The sequence below is a fragment of the Mastomys coucha genome, unplaced genomic scaffold (assembly GCF_008632895.1).
Source record: "Mastomys coucha isolate ucsf_1 unplaced genomic scaffold, UCSF_Mcou_1 pScaffold18, whole genome shotgun sequence".
In the NCBI taxonomy this organism is placed as follows: domain Eukaryota; kingdom Metazoa; phylum Chordata; class Mammalia; order Rodentia; family Muridae; genus Mastomys; species Mastomys coucha.
In genome coordinates, this window is record NW_022196900.1 from 77,467,283 (window position 1) to 77,487,141 (window position 19,859).

General features: G+C 49.7%; 1 protein-coding gene across 3 annotated transcripts in view; it reads left to right on the top strand.

The window, feature by feature from the left end:
- Hivep3 (HIVEP zinc finger 3) overlaps positions 1 to 19,859 on the top strand; it is a 397,924-nt gene that overhangs the window by 242,802 nt on the left and 135,263 nt on the right. For all 3 annotated transcript variants that reach the window (XM_031378480.1, XM_031378483.1, XM_031378481.1), the window contains one exon: positions 17,035 to 17,114. The gene's annotated coding sequence lies outside the window, so the exon portion shown is untranslated. The remainder of the gene's footprint in view (positions 1 to 17,034; positions 17,115 to 19,859) is intronic.

The following is a 19,859-nucleotide window of genomic DNA, read 5'->3' on the forward strand; positions in this document are numbered from 1 at the left end:
GAAAGAGAGAGAGAGAGAGAGAGAGAGAGAGAGAGAGAGAGAGAGAGAGAGAGAGAGTCTATAGTGTGGGTATATTTTCTGCTAGTGAAATTCTTCCCAGGTCCTGAGCCAGATGGTTAACATTCCATGGAGCTTCCCCTCGAGGACTACATGGCTTTCAGTTCTGCAGTGGAGTCGGGTTGGGATGAGGCAGGAGACGAGACCTCCTGGGAGGCAGAGATGAGATGCTCTACACTCAGGTTTATCTCTGATTCTATGCACTATACTCTGTTCTGTAATTCAGTAAGTACTGTGGGCTTCAGGTCAAACATATTGTGTCCTCCCTCCTGGAGCTCCCATGCCAGTACCTCGTCTTACCTAGATTTGGACTTCTATGGATACTTCTAATAGCTGCCAAGGTGCCTCCTCTGGTCCTTGGTAAACCATGATGATCTTTCTAGAACACAGATCTGGACCCATCATCCCCTGATTAGCTCCCCACAACCTGCAGGATTAAATGTCAGATTCCTTTAGTGAGTTGGAAGGACCTTTGGAGATGCCGGTAGCTCTGCCCTCTCTCCAGTATTTACAGCTAGCCCATGCCACCCCTGTGCCTTTCAACTGTGGTTCCATCTGTATACTATGGTTGACCTCCTTTCTTATGATCCATCCCCCCTTCTTATATTTTCACTCAGTATTAGATCTGCCTCTTCTAGGAAGACTTCCCTGAATGCTCTACCTGTTCTTAAGCCTGTCCATCCATTGTGCTGCCAAACCTCCTTGTGAGGACCTGACATCCTACAGCCATCTTTGCTGATCTGCATTCCACCTGGACTAGGAGATACTTGGAAAATACAGACTACCCTACTCTATCCCAACTTGACGGATACTCAAACAAACAAAAAGCTCTTGAAAGTGGAAGGGGAAGGTGGGTAGAATAACTAGACTTCTTTTGCTAGTGTCATGATTTGGTCAGGGCAAGTGCTAACTTCTGTAGGAAATTCATGTCATTTCAAGTAAATCTCTCACACGTAGCAGCCGCATCACAGGCCTGTTCTAAGAGCCTGAAAAGTCAAAGGAGCAAAGGGTGTGGCAGAAAACAAGACAAGCCACAGCTAGGCCAGACTGCATGGGGTTCCCAGTGCACAGGAGATGCACGCCAGAGCTGCTGGAACTCATGAAAGGAAGGAAGGATATGGATCAGTGGACCAGGGATGGGAACAGGAGTTTCCAGGGGAGAGAGCCCCTCAGTTCTTCCTATGGCACCTCACCAGAACTTCATTAGAACGAAGGCCTGACATTGCCTGGAGTCTGGTGCAGGAAAGTGGCCATGTTGTGCCCTCAGATGAAGGTCACCCTTCCTTGCTCCCTGAAGAATGCACACCATCTGATAGTGACTCGAGATCTATGTCCCCAAAGGACAGCAGAGAGCGGTGTTGGGAAGGTGAATTGGGGCCACCAGCCCAGGCTCTGATGGCAGCTCTGTTCCCATGAACAGTGTGGAAAAATCACTCAACCACGCTGCCTGTTTCCTCCCTTGCTTGGGGAGGTGAATGAGACTCTCCATAGTGTGTGATGAGTTACCAGTAGGCAGTGACTCCAGTCTCAGCCTGGCACAGGATCCGGATTATATAAACACTAGTTGCTAGCACTGGGTACTTAACCAGCACACCTGCCTACTCCTCTCATTCTGGCTTATGAGCCTTTAAAAGTCTGTAGTAAGAGCATTTAACATGAGCCCTCCCCTGTGACCACACTTCAAGTGTGCAGTGTGGGCACGCTGCTGTGCATCAGATCTCTAGAATTTCCCAATTTGCTTCACTGAAATGTGGACTTGTAGAGACTCCTCATTCTCCTGCTGCCTGATCCTGCCACCTCCATCCTGCCTTCTGCTTCTACGAGCCTAGACACCTTGTATAAATGGAATCATGAAAGAGTATGTCGCTGTGATCCGTTCCTTTCCCTTGGCGTGATGTCTTTCCTCCACTGTCCTTGTCACATCCTACAGGATGTCCTCCTCTGTTAAGGCTGTGTCTTGCTTGGTTATGGGTATAAATACATAATACACCTGTGGATAGCATGCTTTCCTTATCTGTGGGGCTTTGTGTCATGCTCTGTGACTACCAGGATCCACGCTGTCACACATGAGGCAGCACAGCATCATTTTGAGATCCCATTTTCAACATGTACTCAGTAGGAAGGCGGCTGCCTGACCACACAGCACTACTGTCTTTAGGTCTCTGTGGCCTCTCTGTGCTGTTTTTCACAGCCCTTGTACCCTTCTACAAGCCACCAGCATTGTGCAGAGCTCCCATCTCTACTTACTTGATACCAGGGCTTGCCTCAGGTCCCATTAGTGGCTCCCTGACTTCTCCTATAAGCATTGTATGCACTGGGCTCTAGGAAGGTAATATGCTAATGCCGATGGTCACTGCTGGGGCTGGATGATTGTGTTGTTCCTTGGATGTTCAAAGGAGTCCGCCAGAGAAAAGACCACACCATCAACCGTCTCAGTGGTGAATATAGTGACTGCTTCTCCTCCTCTGCTCAGAGGTGATGGGTTAAGCTGTCAGACTCAAAGAAAATCCTGTATGCTCTGTGTCATAGACAGAGGTTTGGGGTATGAAGGTGGACAGGGGAAGTGTAGGAAAGGCCACTTAACTGGTCCCTGTATGTCTGTTATACAAAAGCCCCTAGTCTTTGTATAATTGTTTCCCAAGTTCTGGTCACATGTTATTCCTTCCTGTGACTGTAGTTTGGGTCCCCAGAGACAGGGGACTTCTTGAGAGGCTTTTTGAGACCGACTGGGTCTCTTGGTGAGGACAGGGATCAGTGTAGGGCAGCTAGGTCATAGGAGGTAAAAATGATAGGAGGAGTCTCAGTGTATTATAGGCAGGTGAATTGCTCCTGTGGATGAGGGAATGACTGTTGGTTGAAGGTCAGATGAAATTCTGGGGTAGTCAGGTCCTAACCCCAAAATGGAATTGCCCTTCCTCCACTTCTGAGCCTTGCACCTCCACCTGGCTTCTTTTCCTTTTCTGACTGAATGTTCTTCTCTTACTAAATCTGCTTGGCCAACTCTTCCCCCATCTGCCCTCTAAAGCTTCTCTGTCCAGTCTAGACGTTCTGGGATGCTTGGACATCCCCTCCATCCATCACCTATCTATGGCAGTAGCAGCTCACTGTGAGCCTCAATTCCAGCCACCTGGCCATGGCACTTTGCTCTATCAGAAGTATGCTTCCCAGGGCCGGAGAAGCTGCTCAGCTGGTAGAGTGCCTAGCCTACGTAAAGCTCTGAGTTCAGTCCCCAGCACCACATACATGGGGTAGAGTATGCATGCCTGTAATCCCAGAGCTCAGAGGGCAGAGGCAGCATGATCAGAAATTCAGTCATCTTTGGCTGCATAGTGAGTTCAAGGTCATCCTGTACTCCATGAAACTGTATCTCAAAACCAAAAGAGTGTGTTTGGATGCTTAGGAGCCTCTTGTGAGGCCCAGGTCTATCCAGGACTGAGAATCTGTGTTCCCTACCTTCTTGGTCTCCCTTAGATTGTAGACATCTTGAGGGCTGGAGAGATGGCTCCATTAGTAGAGTGCTCTCCTCGTAAGCATGAAGACCTAAATTTAATTCCCCAGCACTTATTTTAAATGCTAGATGTAGTAGCACACACTTGTAATCCAAGCACTAGGGAGGCAGAGGCAAACGGATCGTTAGGGTTCTCTGGCCAACGAACTTAGCCAGCTTAGCAAGTTCCAGGCCAGTGAAAGACTGTCTCAAAAGCAAAATCAAAAATAAAGTGGGTGGCGCCTAAGGAACAGCAGTGCAGGCTGACCTCAGGATGCTGTCTGCACAGGTGCACATACTCCTGTGTGTGTGCATGCACATACAATGCATGCTCCCTGGGAATAACTGTGTCTCTTTGTGGGCTCTTCTCTGGGACAGGGCCCCATGTAGCTGGCACCTGCCCTGGGGTGGGTGTTCAGTCAATGTGTGTTGACCAAACAACTGACTTACCTTCCACTTTGCTTTTCTACATAATCAGTGCCTGACCTCTGGGCAGAACCCATACCTTGAAATGCGTCAAGTGAATCATGTTGTAACAGATAGGGCCTGGACCAAGGACAGAAAACTTGCCCCCATCCCCGCTTGCTCACGAATCTGCTATTTCCCACCCATCTGGGGCTGTTCTCCCCTAGAAGCACTAGACAAAGAGTCTGAGAAACACACCAAGCCTATTCCTGCCCCTGGGCCTTTGTGCTGCCCGTAGCCTCTGTCAAACATGCTCTTGTCTTGCCTCTCATGGTCTCTAGGTCCTGTTCTGATGCCTTGCTATGGAAGCCTGCTTCTGAGTCAGGTCCTCCCTTTCACTTCCTTTGCTTTTTATTCAGCCCGTCCTCAGTTCCCATTTACTTCCCCAGTGCTCCCTGCTGCTTGAAAATGTTTCCTTGTTTAACATTCATCTCTTTCCCCCTTAGAATGTGAGTTTGGGGAAAACAGAGGTTTGGTTTGTCTGATTCTATTCCTACACTAGTGCTTGGCCCGTAGTGTGTTCCTATTAGAACTGGTTAAAGGAGGAAGAGGGGACAAAATCCAGGCTTCCTAGGGACACACCTGCCAAAATCAGAGTCTCTAGAGACTGAGGCACTGGGGACAGCTCTCTGTGTTTCCTGAGCTCCCAGGAAGCCCAGGTCTGACGCCTCCATCAAGGGAAACCCAGCCTAGCATCACGTCCCCTGAGAGAGCAGGACAGAAAGCAGCTGGTGGCCTGTCAAGGGAGGACACTGGAGTAGAGGCAGCCTCACTCTGCTGAGTATGCATGTGCTCAGTCTCCACAATGGGCTGCTTGAGGCCTGAGGTCTGAGACTGGCCCTCATGCAGCCCATAGCGAGCAATCCCATCTGTGACGAGAAGAGAAGGCTTCCCAACTGTGACGAGAAGAGAAGGCTTCCCAGCCTGGCTTCAAGCACCTACTTGCTCACTTTTTCCTGCCCTGCCCAGTGCTACCTGTTCTACACAGCTCTTTACTGCCCACAGAACATGGCCAGGAAGCCAGGCACTCATGGCCCCAACCCAGCCCTGCCCAGATTTACCAGTGCTTCATTCCCTACCCTCTGACCAGGGCTCTGCTGTCTTTCTGGAAGGCTATTCCATGCTCCCTCTTCCAGGAAGCTCTCTGTGACCACACATACCACAAACCCTCCCTCATGGAATCTCCTACTATTAGAGGGTGTTTTGGAATCAGCATGATCACTTACATGCGAATACACACACACACACACACACACACACACACACACATACACATGGAAATTCTATACAACATATCTTGATTATATTCTTTCCCCTCCCCAATTCCTTCAAGACCCCTCCATTTCATGTTCTTTATCTTATATATAAACAAAACAAAAAGTACATACACAAAAAAATGATGAAATCTGACTTTTGAGGTCATCTTCTCCTGAATATGATGCCTGCCCTGAAATGTGGTCACTATACCCACTGTCCTCAATATGAAGCTACTCTTGTATACAGCAGATACCCTGGACTGTGGGAAGCCCTAAGGAGAGCTTAAATAGACTCATCCTTTATCTATCTTGAGGGGACCAAAGAGCATTGTGAACACAGATATGGCTTGTAAACTGTGAATCCTATCTTGTCTAGGCTTGAGCCTCTTCCCCTGGCCTGGACGCCTGTGCAAGGCCCACTAGCAACCTCCATCCAGGCTCACCCCATGACTAGCTTCCCATGGGTCCTGTTGTCCTTTCATTTCCCTGTGTCCTCCTTGTCATGCGCCTTCTGCTTTCCTGCCCTTTGCCTTCACTCAGGCCATGCCTCCGTAGACAGGCCTTCCCTCCCCATTCCTATCCTCAGACGTGTACTAACAGTTCCTCTTTCCTCTGGAATCAGCAGAGCCTTCCATTCACAGTGACCCCCCAGTGTCCCTCACCACCCGTTTCTGTGTGCTAGCATCTCCCTCGTCCATGCCATTTTGTGTTTCACTGAAGAAATGGATTTGGACTTGAGCTTGGTGTAAAGTGCACAACCAAGAAGCTTGATGTAAGGACCCAGAGTGAAACAAGGCACTGAGGGTGCCTCCATGCCCAGTTGGCACCTTAGTAACCTCAGCTCACTGAGGCGCATCCATGGTCCTAAGCATCTGTCCCTTTCAGTGATGGTGAACACCCTGTTTGCATGGCAGTCTGTGACAGGGCCTGCATGGGAATCCTGGATTGGTTGACAGCTTTCCTCTCCCATTGCATGACTTTGACAGAGGCAAAAATAGCAGATGGAAGCTTCTAAAACCTGCTACCAGGAAAGTACAGTGGGCATCTTGTCTGCCTTTTTGCTGCCCCTGTCTCCCCATGGGTGTGGTGCAGCCATCTCAGCTCCATCACGCAGCTGGCAGGTACATGAGGGCCCACGGGTCTCCTCCAGGCCCCCTGGGCCCAGCAGCATGATAGGAACTGCCACCCATGCTGAGCCACCTGACATCCAGGCTGCAGATTGATAAATGTGTCTCAGGCTCTTCTCTTCTGACCATCTGCCTTTCCTGGTGGTCCCCTGGGAGTCCACCAGGCTGCTGAAAGCTCTGAGATTGGAAAGAAGATGCTATTTGGGGGCCATCTGCTTGAGAGGTGCCTCCGGCTGGGGTTCCGCAACAGGGTGGGGGGAAGCAATCCAGGCAGTGGGGGTTGGGGAGGGACTGCCAGGAAAGGACAGCAATCAGGGGCCTGAAAGCTACCTTTATTTGGGCACAAGGTCAGAATGTGCCAGTTCTCTCCAGAATTAGGCAGATCCACGAGGTACCAGGCCTGGCTGATGCTTGGACACATTGCCAGGGCAGATGGTGCCAGAGGGCACAGGGAAGATGGTCTGAACCTTGCTGTTTTCCCCACCCAGCTCTTCACACACACACATACACACACGCACACACACACACACACACACACACACACACACACACTTAAAATTGGGTTGCCAGTGACAACCTGGCATATCATCTTCTTTTTATATTATTCTTAGCCCCTCTGTTTCCATAGCAACTGAACAATGCTTTTTAAATATAGCAGTTAATTTTTTTCAGCTTCAGCAACAAAGTTCTGGTATTGTCCAGAAGGCTAATGTCTGGTTTCCCTCTGGGGTGGCAGAACTCCCAGGCTCTTCTAACCACAGGTCAGTCCCCGAGTATGAGCTAGGACATGTCTTTGAGGCTGGCAGGGGCCCTCTGGGTTCCCTGTTTCCTGATCTGGCCACCTTCTAGTGCTAAGGAATGGAAAAAACAAAACAAAAAACCCTAGGTCCTAGAGTTGGCAACCCTTTGCCCCTTCTCCTTTGAGACTGAGTGCCATTGGTTGTCAAGGACAACAGCAGCTGCTGAGTGACAGGGGGTGGGGGCACCTTGCCATGGGAAACATGCACATCTCTGTCTCTGCCTCCTCCTTGTCTGTTTCCTCTCCTCCATCCCTTTCCTCCCTTTTCCCTCACCCCTCTCTCACTTTTGCCTTTTTTTACTCCCCTCCTCCCCACTGCCTTGAATTATTGATGGTAAATTCCCAGCCAATAACATAAGAGGGTTAAAATCCATAACCAGCCTCCCTCCAGTCTCCCCTTGGAGCACCCTCCCTCCCTGAGCCAGTGAGCTCATCCGAGTCATCAATCATACATCACGGCTTAAGAACCCTTGCCCCACAGTCTAGCCCCTAAGCAGCCAGGGCAGGAGGTAGCCAGAGAAGCAGGACTCTTGGAAGAGGCTGCTGGCTCTGAGGCTCTAATGAGGGTTGTTGGCAGCCTGCAGAGGACCACATTGGGAACACTCCCTACCCTATGACTAGAGATACCATTTCTGGTGCTTTTGGCTCCCCAACATCCTACTGGATGCCTTCTACCAGGGGCTCAGCACCACTCACTTCTCTGCATCCCAGAGCTCAGCTTGGCAGGTCTTAAAGCAACACACAACCAAACCTCATATACACAGAGGCCATCAAAACACACCCTAGGCTACCTGCAGGTTGTAAGTCCCCTATCGCAGGAAAGGGCAACAGGAGACAGAACATCTGGGGAGCAAGGCATTGTGGGAAGGACTGTAGGTTACAAATTGAATGAGCTTGTAATTCCAGCCCATCATTCCATAATAGAAACAGTAGTATTGAAGTCACCATATAATTTTGGAGAGCCTGGGGCACAATTACCATTCTCATTCACAAATACCAGCTAACTTTCCCAGGATCATTTAGAGAAGAAAGCTGATTCTGAACCCAGAATTCAACCTGCCCTGTCCTCCAAGTTCAACTTGCATGATGAAGCAGTATGTTCCCTGCCGAATTCAGGCAGATGACTCAGGCTGCTCTCTGAGAGCTGGTAATCATGTTCAGGGCCAATAGTAAACACAGAAAGAGAAAACAAAGCCAAGCCTGGTGGTTCTGGCATAGAAACTGGTACTCAGGAGGTTGAGACAGGAAGTTAGCAAGTTTAAGACCTTCCTAGGCAATTTAGTGAGATAATCTGCTGATGGGGACCTAGGTTCAGCCCTCAGTGATGAAAGACAGAGAAGGAAGGAAAATGGAAGCCAGGAGGAGAGGAGGGAGGGGGAGGAAAGAGGAAGGAGGAAGTAAGGAAGGAGAGAGAGAAGGGGAGGGAGAGGAGGAAAAGGTGCTATAAGGGCTGTAGGAACCTTGAGATAGGAGGATGCCTGGGCTAGACTGGGGTCATAGACTGCTACCCGGGGAACTGATGCAGGAGGACCCAGAGGCTGTGTTTGCCAAGGGCCCAGCAGGCCAAAGGCTGCTGTGAGTGCTGCGTGCCTCATTCCTTACATCCTCCCAGCATCTCTTGAAAAACAACAATGTCTACTTGTGACAGATGCTCTGCTGGACTTGTCAAGGCCACACAGCTTGGCAATGATGGAAGGACCTAAGATGTCTAGCACCAAGACTTCCATAAGGCAGGGGATGACAAAGAGAGGACCAGGCTTGCCCAGTTATGTATGGGTGGGAGGGGGGTTGCCTTTTTGTCTCCAATGTCTGTCCTAGCATGAGTCCAGCCTCCAGGCGACAGCTGGAGAGTTTCCCTGGTGCCTTCCTCTCTGGCAAGTGAGGAGAAGTAGCTATGGGAGTTGAGAGGGTGATGCATGCTGTGCAGAGAGCTGGGCAGACCTTGGCTCTGTTAGGTTCTCGGTGACCCAGGAAGCAGGTTAGCTCAGAGTTTGGCTCTCCATCATCACTCAGGACAGAACATTCATTTGCCCTGACTGTCTTCCTGCTAAAGTTAATCTGTCCCCATTAGCATGGACCCTGGCCATCTGCCTAAAGCACCAGCCAGTCGTAGACCTCCAAGTCCCCACACTCCTTATCTTTACTCTAGCGCAAATACAGCCCCAGCATTATATCATGCCTTTCTCCATCTGCCCACTACTGTGTCTCAGCTATGAGATCAAACCCAGTGAAGATGGACATTAGACTGCTCTCTGTGTGTCTCTAGCTCCAGAGACACATAGGATCTGGCACAGTCAAGCACAGAACCTCTTTACTGAATGATGGCCCACTGCAGTCCTTCTATACTTCCTTTCATGCTTGTCCCCAGGCTAGGCAATTGCACCTATAGACTCTTGTCTTCTTCACTCCTCCTAAGCCCAGCACAGAGCTCTGCCTGGAGGAAGTACCAGGTAGATATTTGTTGAAGCCGTGGCCAAAGCTCTTGTTTCCTGCACCTCAGTTTCTCCATTTGTACACTAGAATTTTGGTCACCCTATGGCCTGGTGAAGCATCCTCCCTTGTGACCTTCTAGGATGTGTGGCCCGCTGAATGGAATTCTGCACCTGCACTTGGTGTGTCAACTCCACTACTAGCAGCTTGGTGCTCATCCCAACCTCCAGCAATGATCGCTGTGCAGAGCCTATCTGCCCCCCTGAGGAGCAATTAAAGCTCCAGAATAACCATTGTTCAGAATCAGGTGCCTGGACCCTGTGTTTATCTCCAGTGTACTGGTGTTCTCGGGTCCCTGCCAACCATGTGGTGGGCATCTCAGGAACTGCTTGGCCAGTGGCCTCGGGAGTGGCCAGCTCCAAGTGGCAGCAGGAACTGATGAAGAGAAGGCAAGAGAGGAAATCAGTGTTTGCTGAGAGCCGGCGTCTGGGAGATACAGTCCGTGTCTCCATGAAGCCATGTCAGAAGGGGATCATTAGCTCTGTATACAGCCAGAGAGTCTGAGGCTCAAAGAGATCATGTGCTTGTGGGACAGCCTCAGACGCGTGGAGCTTCCATGGGGCAGGGCTGGGACCTTCACGTGGGACTGTCTGGCCTGGGCTGAGCTCTTCACTGACCCACTTGGCCCCTGGAAGCAGTGGTGATGGGCGGCCGTCATTCACCCGGAAAGGCATGGTCCTGCAGTTGCCAGGCTTGCTTTTGAGTCCCTTGTACCCTCCCCATACCTGCTATGTGAACTCTCTCAGCTGTTGTCCATCTCATTTCCTTTTTGAGGAAGAATAAGTCCTATTAGAACCAGAGGCTAGATAGAGTGCAGTGAGAAAATAGAGAGATGAATCTAACCATACCCACTATGGAGAGGACTGGAAGGCCAACCCAGGAGTGGGTGGGTGGGGGCAGGCAGAGCCGAGAGTGCAGACAAAAGGGTTGACTGGGCATCAGGCTTGGATTACCCAGGCACTACCACTTAGCAGCCATGTGACTTTTGACAAATGGGTGATTTCTTGGCCTTTAGCTCCCTTATCTGTAAAAGACACAGCAGCTCCTTCACTCAGTCCTCTTTAGGGGATTCAAGGAGTCCAAGGCAAGATTTCTAGAGTCCTTGGCAGAAGCAGGTACTTTAGAAGTGCAGAGTGCCACACGCCACAATCACAGCCACTCAGTTCCGGTATCAAGGAAAGAGCTTCAGGTGTGAGGTTGTGGCTGAGCCCTGCACCAGGACTGAAGAAGAAGCTAGAAACCAGACAGGGGCAGTTCCTCCACTCAGGGCCCACATGAAGGCCCTTTAGATGTCCTGGCATCATGAGGGGAGGGCCAGCCTGTGAGCAGCAGATGGCAAATGTATGCTGGTGGTACAGAGACATGCTATCAGGGGTCGAGAGTCAGACCCATGCTCCGAGAGAGCCATTTCACACAGCTCAGAGGCTGTTCACTCAGCTGCTGGGGGGCTCGCATCCCTAGCTTTGAGCTCAGCTCATACGTATTGTGCTTTGGGTTACAGGTAACAAAAAGCTGGCTATAGGGGATTAAGCAATAGGGGCTAGTTAGTTCTTGAAGCCTGAAGCTAGGAAGTTCTGCATAGGTCACATTCTGGTGACTTCAGTGATGCAGGCACTTCCCAGTCTCCCCGCTGCCCAACTTCTCTCCCATCAGCATCCTTTCACCAGGGCCTCCGACTGTGGCACCAGTCCCAGGGACAGTGTGCCTGCGTGCCCGCAGGATGTGCTGCTAGAGAAGAAAAACACCTTCCTGACACCTTCATCTTATGTTTTTACGTTTTCTTTTTTCCAGATCCTTTTCCATTAGCAAAGAGACTCTTTTTCAGAATCTCTGAAAGAGGCTTCCCTTCCCTCTAAATATGAGCGATAGATCCCATTGGTCAGGACTGAGTCCCAGGAAACAGTTTCTAGAAGGTGGATTGAAGCCACTGTTGCAATAGACTTAGGCCTGGAGAAGGGTTCAGCCCACAGGAGCAGGCCTCCAACCACAGAGGAGAAGTGAAATGCTATGTTAAACCTGACTCTCTCATGCTCACAGTTTGTGCCAGAGTTCCTGGTCACACACAACTCTGAGTGTTAGGGGAAGCCATTGACCTCATTCCCCCTGAGTCCACAAGAGCCCTTCTGTGTGAACAACAGAAGTTGATGTTATGGATTGCATGCCACAGTGGGTGCACTAGACAGGTAACGTGAATAACACAGAACTGACAGGAAGCCGGGCTGGAGAAATAGTTCAGAAAGTACCCAGCCCCCTCCAGGGACCTAGAAGTAGCAATTCATCAGTAGCAGTCTTGCCTCAGAGATAGAAGGGTGAGCCACAGACTCGGAGGCTAACAACTTGACTCTGGCATGCCTGCTCATTCCTGGACTCCCCACCCCGCCTCCCAGCTGAAGAAAGTGGGGAGATTGGTAGCTCTGAGTCCCCAGGAATGGAGAGGGGTGACAGGCAGCCAAAACAGCAGCAATTATCCTCCATGGCAACAATGACCCTCCAGCCAAAAGGTGGCATGACTCTTGTGACTCTTGGTCCTTACATTCAGCTGTATGGGGCAACAGGAGTTGCATAAACACATTCTGTCAGTTCCCAAAGATACTCTCTGTCCCCCTCATAGAGCAGAGGATTATATCAAACCTTTCTGTGCCTTGCCCTGGGGGACAGACCCTCCCCAATGTTCTAGACACTCTATTATCACTAGTCATAGCCCAGCTCCTCCCAAGCCTTTCTTCAAGGCTGCATGGATGGAGCGTCCACACCCAGGCTTGCCTTCATGCTGAGAAGGGAGTGTGAGCACCCAGGTTTGGCTGGGGCTCTGGTTGCCCAGGGTGGGGCTGGCAGGGTGGATGCAGTTCTCTATAACCAAGGAAGCCGAAGCTTAGGAGTCAGAAACTTTGCCAGGGACCCAGCTGATTGGTAGTGGAGTATCATTCAAGTCTGTTCCAGGTGCCTCCCAGTCACCACCACACTGTCCCCTCCTCCCAGTCCTAATAGGCTCCATTGTTCCAGCTCCATCAGGTTTGAGCCTGACCTTAGTTCACATCCAATAATATATGTGTAGATGTGGCTGTGTTCCAAGAAAGCTTTGTTCACATAAACAGGCATGCCCATTGGATACAGCCAGCACTCTGTCCTCTGCCAACCGTGATAAAGCTGGACTGCTCACTGTCGAGCCAGCCCTTCCTTTACCACTGCTCCATGCTGTGTGCCTCAAAGCTTTTCCCTTCAGCGTATTTCTGGGATGGTAAATTTGGGATGCGATGGATGCAAGCTTATATCCAGGATCCTAGTGTGTGAACCTGAATAGGTTCTCCTGAGTCTTTGAACTGCCTGGATTATTGTCTAGAATGGTAAGAAGGAGACCAAGTACATGGGATAGCCATGCTGTTTCAGAGTGGTCTTATTCTTTGCAGAGTGCCTGTCATGTGTCTTTGTTAAGTTGAATTTCCTTAAGTTCCAAAGCCTTGGGAGCAAAGAGGAATAGGTAATACAAATTTCTTTAAAGAGCAGCTATCACTCATTGGTTCATTCAGCCATTACCATGTGGTAGACACTGATTTACAATAGCCTCTCTTTAACTTCCCAAGTTGTCACCCCACCACCACAGAGCCCCATCTTTGCTAATTTCCAAATAGAGAATGTGTCCTTCCACCTCAGCCTTTGAGCCACTTGGTGATGCCTGGGCTACTAGCAAGCCCTGGCAAAGGACCCCAAACCATGGCACGTACACTCAGCTTAGCGTGAGCCTGGAAGGCATCAGCCACCTGCTGAAGATCTTGTTAAGTTCATTGTCATCGTCACCATGGTCATCTAACCTACCCAGCATTCCTTGAGGGTGGATGTGAATGCCAACACTCTGTAGTCAAGAAAGCTGAAGCAAATGCACAGCTGTGGAGTGACAGGCTGACAGGGTGAGGACTTGACTTCAGATATTTGTCTGAGAGCCAGACATGGGATCTCATTGGTAGGAGCTCCATTCACTTGTCTAGCTACTCGTGCCCTGCTCAGGATTCCTCTGCCCTGGTGTAACTTAGATTACTCCTTTTAAAGTAGACATGTTAAAAGTAACTTGATCCAGTCCTATGGTGTGGGAAGGAACTGGGCCATGAGAATGTTATATGCTTGGTGTCATGGCGCTAGCAGGAAGGAGCCAAGACCGTGCTTGGATGGTGTTGTCTCATGACCATCACTGCTGTAAAATGCTAAACATTGGCTAGGCAGGGGACTGAGTCCAGTTTGGAGAAGGGGAAGGGCTTGGAGAGCTGATTTGGCATGTAGCCAGGAAGTGGAGGCTGCTGTGCTCCAGTGTGTTGTATCTCTGGAGCCTTCCTAGGGAGCTAGACACCAAGCCAGACACCTAAGAGTCCTGGTTGTGGTGGGACCCATGCTAACTATAGGAGACACATCTTTAGTTGCAATAGCTATGTCTAAACTTCCTGGGTTTCAGTTGACATTTGAGGCACCATGAATGCATTAGCTCATTTAATCTTCACATCAACTCTGTGGGCAGTTATTACTGTTTTTTACTTTGTAGATGAGGAGATCAAGGCACAGAGGAGTAAGTAGCCTAGCATGTTCTAACTGCTCCACAGGAGAGCCAGATATGGGATCTCATTGGTAGGAGCTCCGTTCACTTGTCTAGCTACCCGTGCCTGCTCAGGATTCCCCTGTCCTGGTGTAACTTAGATTACTCCTTTTAAAGTAGACATGTTAAAATAACACCCAAAGTAACTTAATCTAATCCTATGGTGTGGGGAGGAACTGAGCCATGAGAATGTTATATGCTTGGTGTCATGGCGCTAGCAGGAAGGAGCCAAGACCATCCTTGGACGGTGTTGTCTCATGACCATCACTGTTGTAAAATCTGTCACCTCTCTGAACCTCAATTTCTTTATTTTCAAAATGGATTGTCTGTTCTCTGCCTCCAAGCATTTCATGGAGGCTAAATGAGGTGGCAGGCAGATGGGAACAAACTTTCAGTGTAGGGAGAAGAGCAATGGGCAAGGTTTGCTTACTGAGCCAATGTGAAAACTTGGTGTCAGCTTGATAAATGAGTTGTCCTAGTGGCCCTGCAGATTGACTCTGTGAGTGACAAATGGCTCCCTTCAGGAGCTCTGTTGATGTTTTTAGGGTCCTGAGAAGGCTGCTCTCTCCTTGGCCAAGCCATGAGCTCTTACTCCTGGACTTGTTTTGCATCTGATTTTGTATGATCGTCCAACACTCTTTAAACACTCACTTAGCGATGTCTTTGGGAGAGAAAACTTGTGTTCAGCCCTAGGGGAGAAAGAAGTGAGACTGAAATAGTTTCTGCCTTCAGGAGCTGCTGGTGAGAACTGGAATACTGCTAAGGGCATCAGCAGCTGCTGGACATTTACTCACAGCTCCTGTGAGTTACCACCACAAAAGTGTTAGGTGACCGACCCCAAATTCAGGCAGATCTGGTTATAGAGCTAGGCTTAAACCTGGATAATGGGCATACAGACAACACCATCACAACACAGGGACTTGTGTCCTAACAGAGAGGTAGTGGTGGCAGTGTGGTGGTGGTGGTAGAGGAGGTGGTGATGGTGTGGTGGTGGTGGAGGAGGTGGTGATGGTGTGGTGGTGGCGGAGGAGGTGGTGATGGTATGGTGGTGGTAGTGTAGTTGTGGTTGTGGTGGTGCTGAAGGAGGATGGTAGTCTGCCATTGCTGTTGTTGATAATGATGACGATGGGAATGATACTGATGGTGCTGATGGTAGTGATGATGATAGTGGTAATTATAGTGATGACAGCAGTGCTGATGTTGGTCATCAGGACCGTGATGGGTGTGCCACTATTGTTGACAATAATAATGTAAACATGATAGTGGTAATGGTGATGATAAACTCAATGCATGAGTGGATAAGATCATGGATGGTGACAATGATAGTGGTGATGGTGATGACAGTGAAGCTGCTCCAGTTGTTGATGATGATGACATTCATGATGGTGGTGGTAACAGTGATGGTGGTAAAGACTGTAGTCATGACAGTAGTGATCATGGGGATGATGGTGATGACAGGGCTGCTGGTGACAGTATTCACAGTGGTCTTTGGCATGGCAGTGATGGGAATGAGACTGGTAAGGTGATGGTGATGATGGTAGTCATGATGAGGACAGTGTTGGCATAGTGATGGTGGTGGTGGTGAGTGACAGTGCTGGTAATGGTAGTGATGATGACAGTGATGATAATGATGATGTGAATAATGGTGAAATGATGGTGATGATGGTGGTGGTGATGTGGTAATGATGATGGTGATAATGGTGATGGCGATAATAATAGTGTTAGACATGATGGCAATAAAAATTGGTAATGAAGACAATCCTGTTTCTCATTTGCTGTTTGTTGAGTTTCTGCTTTGGGTCTGGCCCTGAGTGCCTTCTGCTATCTCATTTAATTTTTATGAGACCCTTCAAATTACTCCTCAGGATTATGATCTGGAGAAAGGACACAGCCCATCCCAGGGCATATGACCAGTCTGAATGGGTCCTGAGTATCGGTGGGCTTGACTGAAGAGCTGATGCTCTTTCTATACCTGGATCCCTGACCAGGGCCCTGGATCTGGCTGCAGAATAAGTATGCAATGGACACCCTGGAGCATGAAGCTCAAGTCCATGAGATATGAATAGTGTCCTACATGAGTGTGTGTGCAGCCATTGTTCAGATCCATGTGGTGATGTTGTGATTGCCCAAATAGGAGTTAATTGCAAAGGGTTGTGTTGCTGTTTTTCTGTCAATGAGGTGCTAAGTTCTTGGTCACCAATAGGGGGAGCTTTGAAAGTAATTTCAAGGAAGGTGGGTCTATGAAACAACATTCACTGTCCTGTACTTGTTCAAGGTGCTTTGACAGGCATGGTGATCCTGTGGAAGAAGGAGGCCCCACTCTAGGCTGGGCACAGAAGCCTGGGGCCCCACTCTACGAAAACCTAGGGTATTGGACCTGAGGTTCCATCTGCCTTCCTTACTGGACTTCATCTCTCTGATACCCAGTATCAGTGGCTAACAGTGTGTTAAGAAGCCATTAGATGCTCTTGTGGATGGATGGAAGGATAGATGGATGGATGGATGATGGGAAAAAGAAAAAATTTCAATGATGGATGCTCAAGGACCCATGAAAGTGTCTTCCCAGGGAGAACATGACCTTGAAAATTTTGCAGACAGAAGTCAGGCCTGGGAAGGACGAAGGAGACTCCATTTTGAGTAGGGTGCTGAGGCTGTGTCCTCTGCCCAGGGAATATAGTCTTGTCCCTAAAGTGACTGTGTGAGGAAACGTCCATGGCCAAAGTTTGCTTTGGATGCACGTTTTAAAGTTCGATCTACTTCTCTGTCCCCAACAGGCCTCCCTCTGACACAATCTTGAAGCTCTTCAGAATCTCTGGCCCAGCTTGACCATGACATTACAGCCAGCTCCTGATGGGTGAGTTCTCTCAAATTCCTCCTGCACGTGCACAGCACAGATTTGGATCAAAAGCCCTAGGCCATGTTTATAGGTAGGAGGTAGATATGAGATGTGTGACTTTAAAACAAACCCACCCAAATGTCTAGGTGGGGTCATTATTAACATTTCTATTGCAATCTGTGTGTGATGAAGAAGGTGTCCTGGGAGGAGAGCTAGGAAGCCCATTCTGACTGATTCTGCCTTCAGCTCAGCATAGACACAGCACACCCCTGCAGAGCTCAGCAGTAGACTCACTGAGTAAGCAGTCCAGGATCCTTCTGGCCCAGGCCCAGGAGGAATAGGATGGTACCACAACTATGTCCTGGGGCTCAGGTGCTTACAATCAATAATAGTGTCAGGCCTTGGTGGCTCCCCATGAGGTGGATCCCCTAACTGAGCTGGTCACTGGACCACCTTTTTCTCAGTCTCTTCTCCATGTTTGTCCCTAAAGTTCTTTTAGACAGGAACACTTCTGGGTCAGAAATTTTGACTGTGAGTTGGTTCCACCATCCCTCCTCTTGAGGTCCTGTCTATCTACTGGAGGTGGATACTCTTTGAGTTCCCTCTCCCCACTGTTGGCTATTGCATCTAAGGTCACTCCTATTGAGTCCTGAGAGTCTCTCACCTCCCAGGTCTCTGGTACTGTCTAGAGGGTCTCCCACCCTCCCACCTTCTGAAGCAGCATATTTCCATTCATTCTGCTGACCCTCTGGGCTTCTTTTAAGGGCTCAGTACTGATATTTAGTCCCCGCCCTCCTCCCTTGTCCCCCTCCCCTGCCCGGTGTGGCCCTGGTGCAGTGAGTGATACCTCACATCTTGGAGCTTTAGTTTCCTCACTTGGCAGACACTGATGCAGCTGCCACCCTATTGTAGAGAAGAGAGAGCCAACTGAGCCTACCCAGTCACTGACTACCTTCTTCTTAGATGGTTCCAGAATCAAACAAAGTGTGGTATGAGTGTTAGATACAGGAACCATCATGGGGCTGATGCTCACATGATGAGCTCCTTGCCTGGCTCATGCCCCTGCCATGGGCCAAGTAACTGGAAAGACCTGTGAGGTTTAGTTCCAAGGAATCATGAGCCATGAGCACGTGCATCTGAACAGGAAGTGATGCAATGATCTCGGCTTTCCTTGGCAAAATGCACTCACCAGAACCCCAACCTTGGTGCCAGTGGACACGAGAAGCCAGGCAATAATAAGATGCTGGGTAAACAAAGGAGTGACTGCACAGTGAGAAAGACACCTGGCATACAGGAGAAACCAGGCGGGTACGGAAGAGAGGCTCAATGTGTGGCTAAGGGCAGGGGCAGGGAGAGGAAGGGAGGAAGGTATGTGGGTTGGTGCTGGAGGGATGTATGGAGTAACAGTACAGAGGGGCTGTGGGAGGGGGCAGTGAGCTGCCCAGGCAGTAGACTGCACAATACATTCAGATACATGAAAAGCCGAGCTGTGGGAACCCTCCCATGCATTGGCACACTGTTAACTGGAGGTTCTGGTGACCTGCCCAGCATGACTTCTGTCACAGAGAAGCATTCCCAGACTATCAACTCAGATGTCATCTGGAGAGTCACAGCTGGGCCAGGGCCTGCAGGTTAAGAGGCTGGGGCTAGGCTCCAAGCTGAGGACAGCAGGGCAGCCTTGGGAGCAAGAGGCTCGAGAGCTCATGGGGTTTCCCCGTGGGGTTGTGGGCCTAGACTGCCCGCAGACTGAAGAGGCCTGGAGACATTACTGTGTTTGTGCCAAGCACATGGAAAGATACATGTGGGGCTTGAGCCCTGTGCACTCATGCCATGGGACTATAGACAGAAGTCCAAGATAGAGTGGATGCCCTAAGGAGACAGCCTGAGCCAGTGGTCACCACAGGGATAGTTATAGCTAGAGAATGCTGCAAAGCAGCCATGTGGCAGACTCTGTCTAAGGTTTTTATGTGGATATACTTCCTGGAGTCCTGAGAGACTGAGAGGGCTGGATAAGGGGGTGTTGTAAATGGAAACCCTTCCACCAACCCTCTCCTGCCACACACACCCCTACAGCCCTCTATGCCCCCATGTCAGCCAGCACTTGTCACTTTTTCCTGCAAATGTCCCACAGGCAAGATCTCAGGGCCCCACCTGAGAGGGAGGAGAAACCATTCAAAACTGGCTTCTCTCCCAGCATGGGGCTCATGCCTGCAATTATTTCAGCACTAGGAGTGGAGGCTGGAGAATCAATGGTTCAAGACTGAGTCCACTATGACTTCAAGTCCTGGACTAGATGAGGAGAGAAAGGAAGAGAAAGAAAAAGGGGGGAAGGAGACAGATAAGGAAGGAGGGAAGGAGGGCAGGAGAGAATGAAGGAGAGGGAGGGAGTGCCTACTTCTGAATGATTAGGACACTGGAGGAGGCGAGGCTTCTTCTTCACTGTGCTTTTGCAAAGACTCTTCCTCCTCCATGATTCTTGAGCTGTCCAATGAAAGCCAGGACTGGGCTTTGGCTCTGTGGCCTCCTAGCCAGGCATCCTTGGCAGGTCAGCCCACCTTCTGTGTCTCCACTTCCAGCTCCACAGAGCGGAAATAAAAAACACATGTGGAAATGAACAGGGTGGAGTTAGGGAGCTGCCACAGCACCAAGATCAGGAGCTTACAACCCCTATTTCCCCACAGAGCAAGGGTACAGATCTTTATCTTAAACCCACATGTGGACTAGGTCCTGGAGACAGACATAACTCATCATTTGTACATCTAA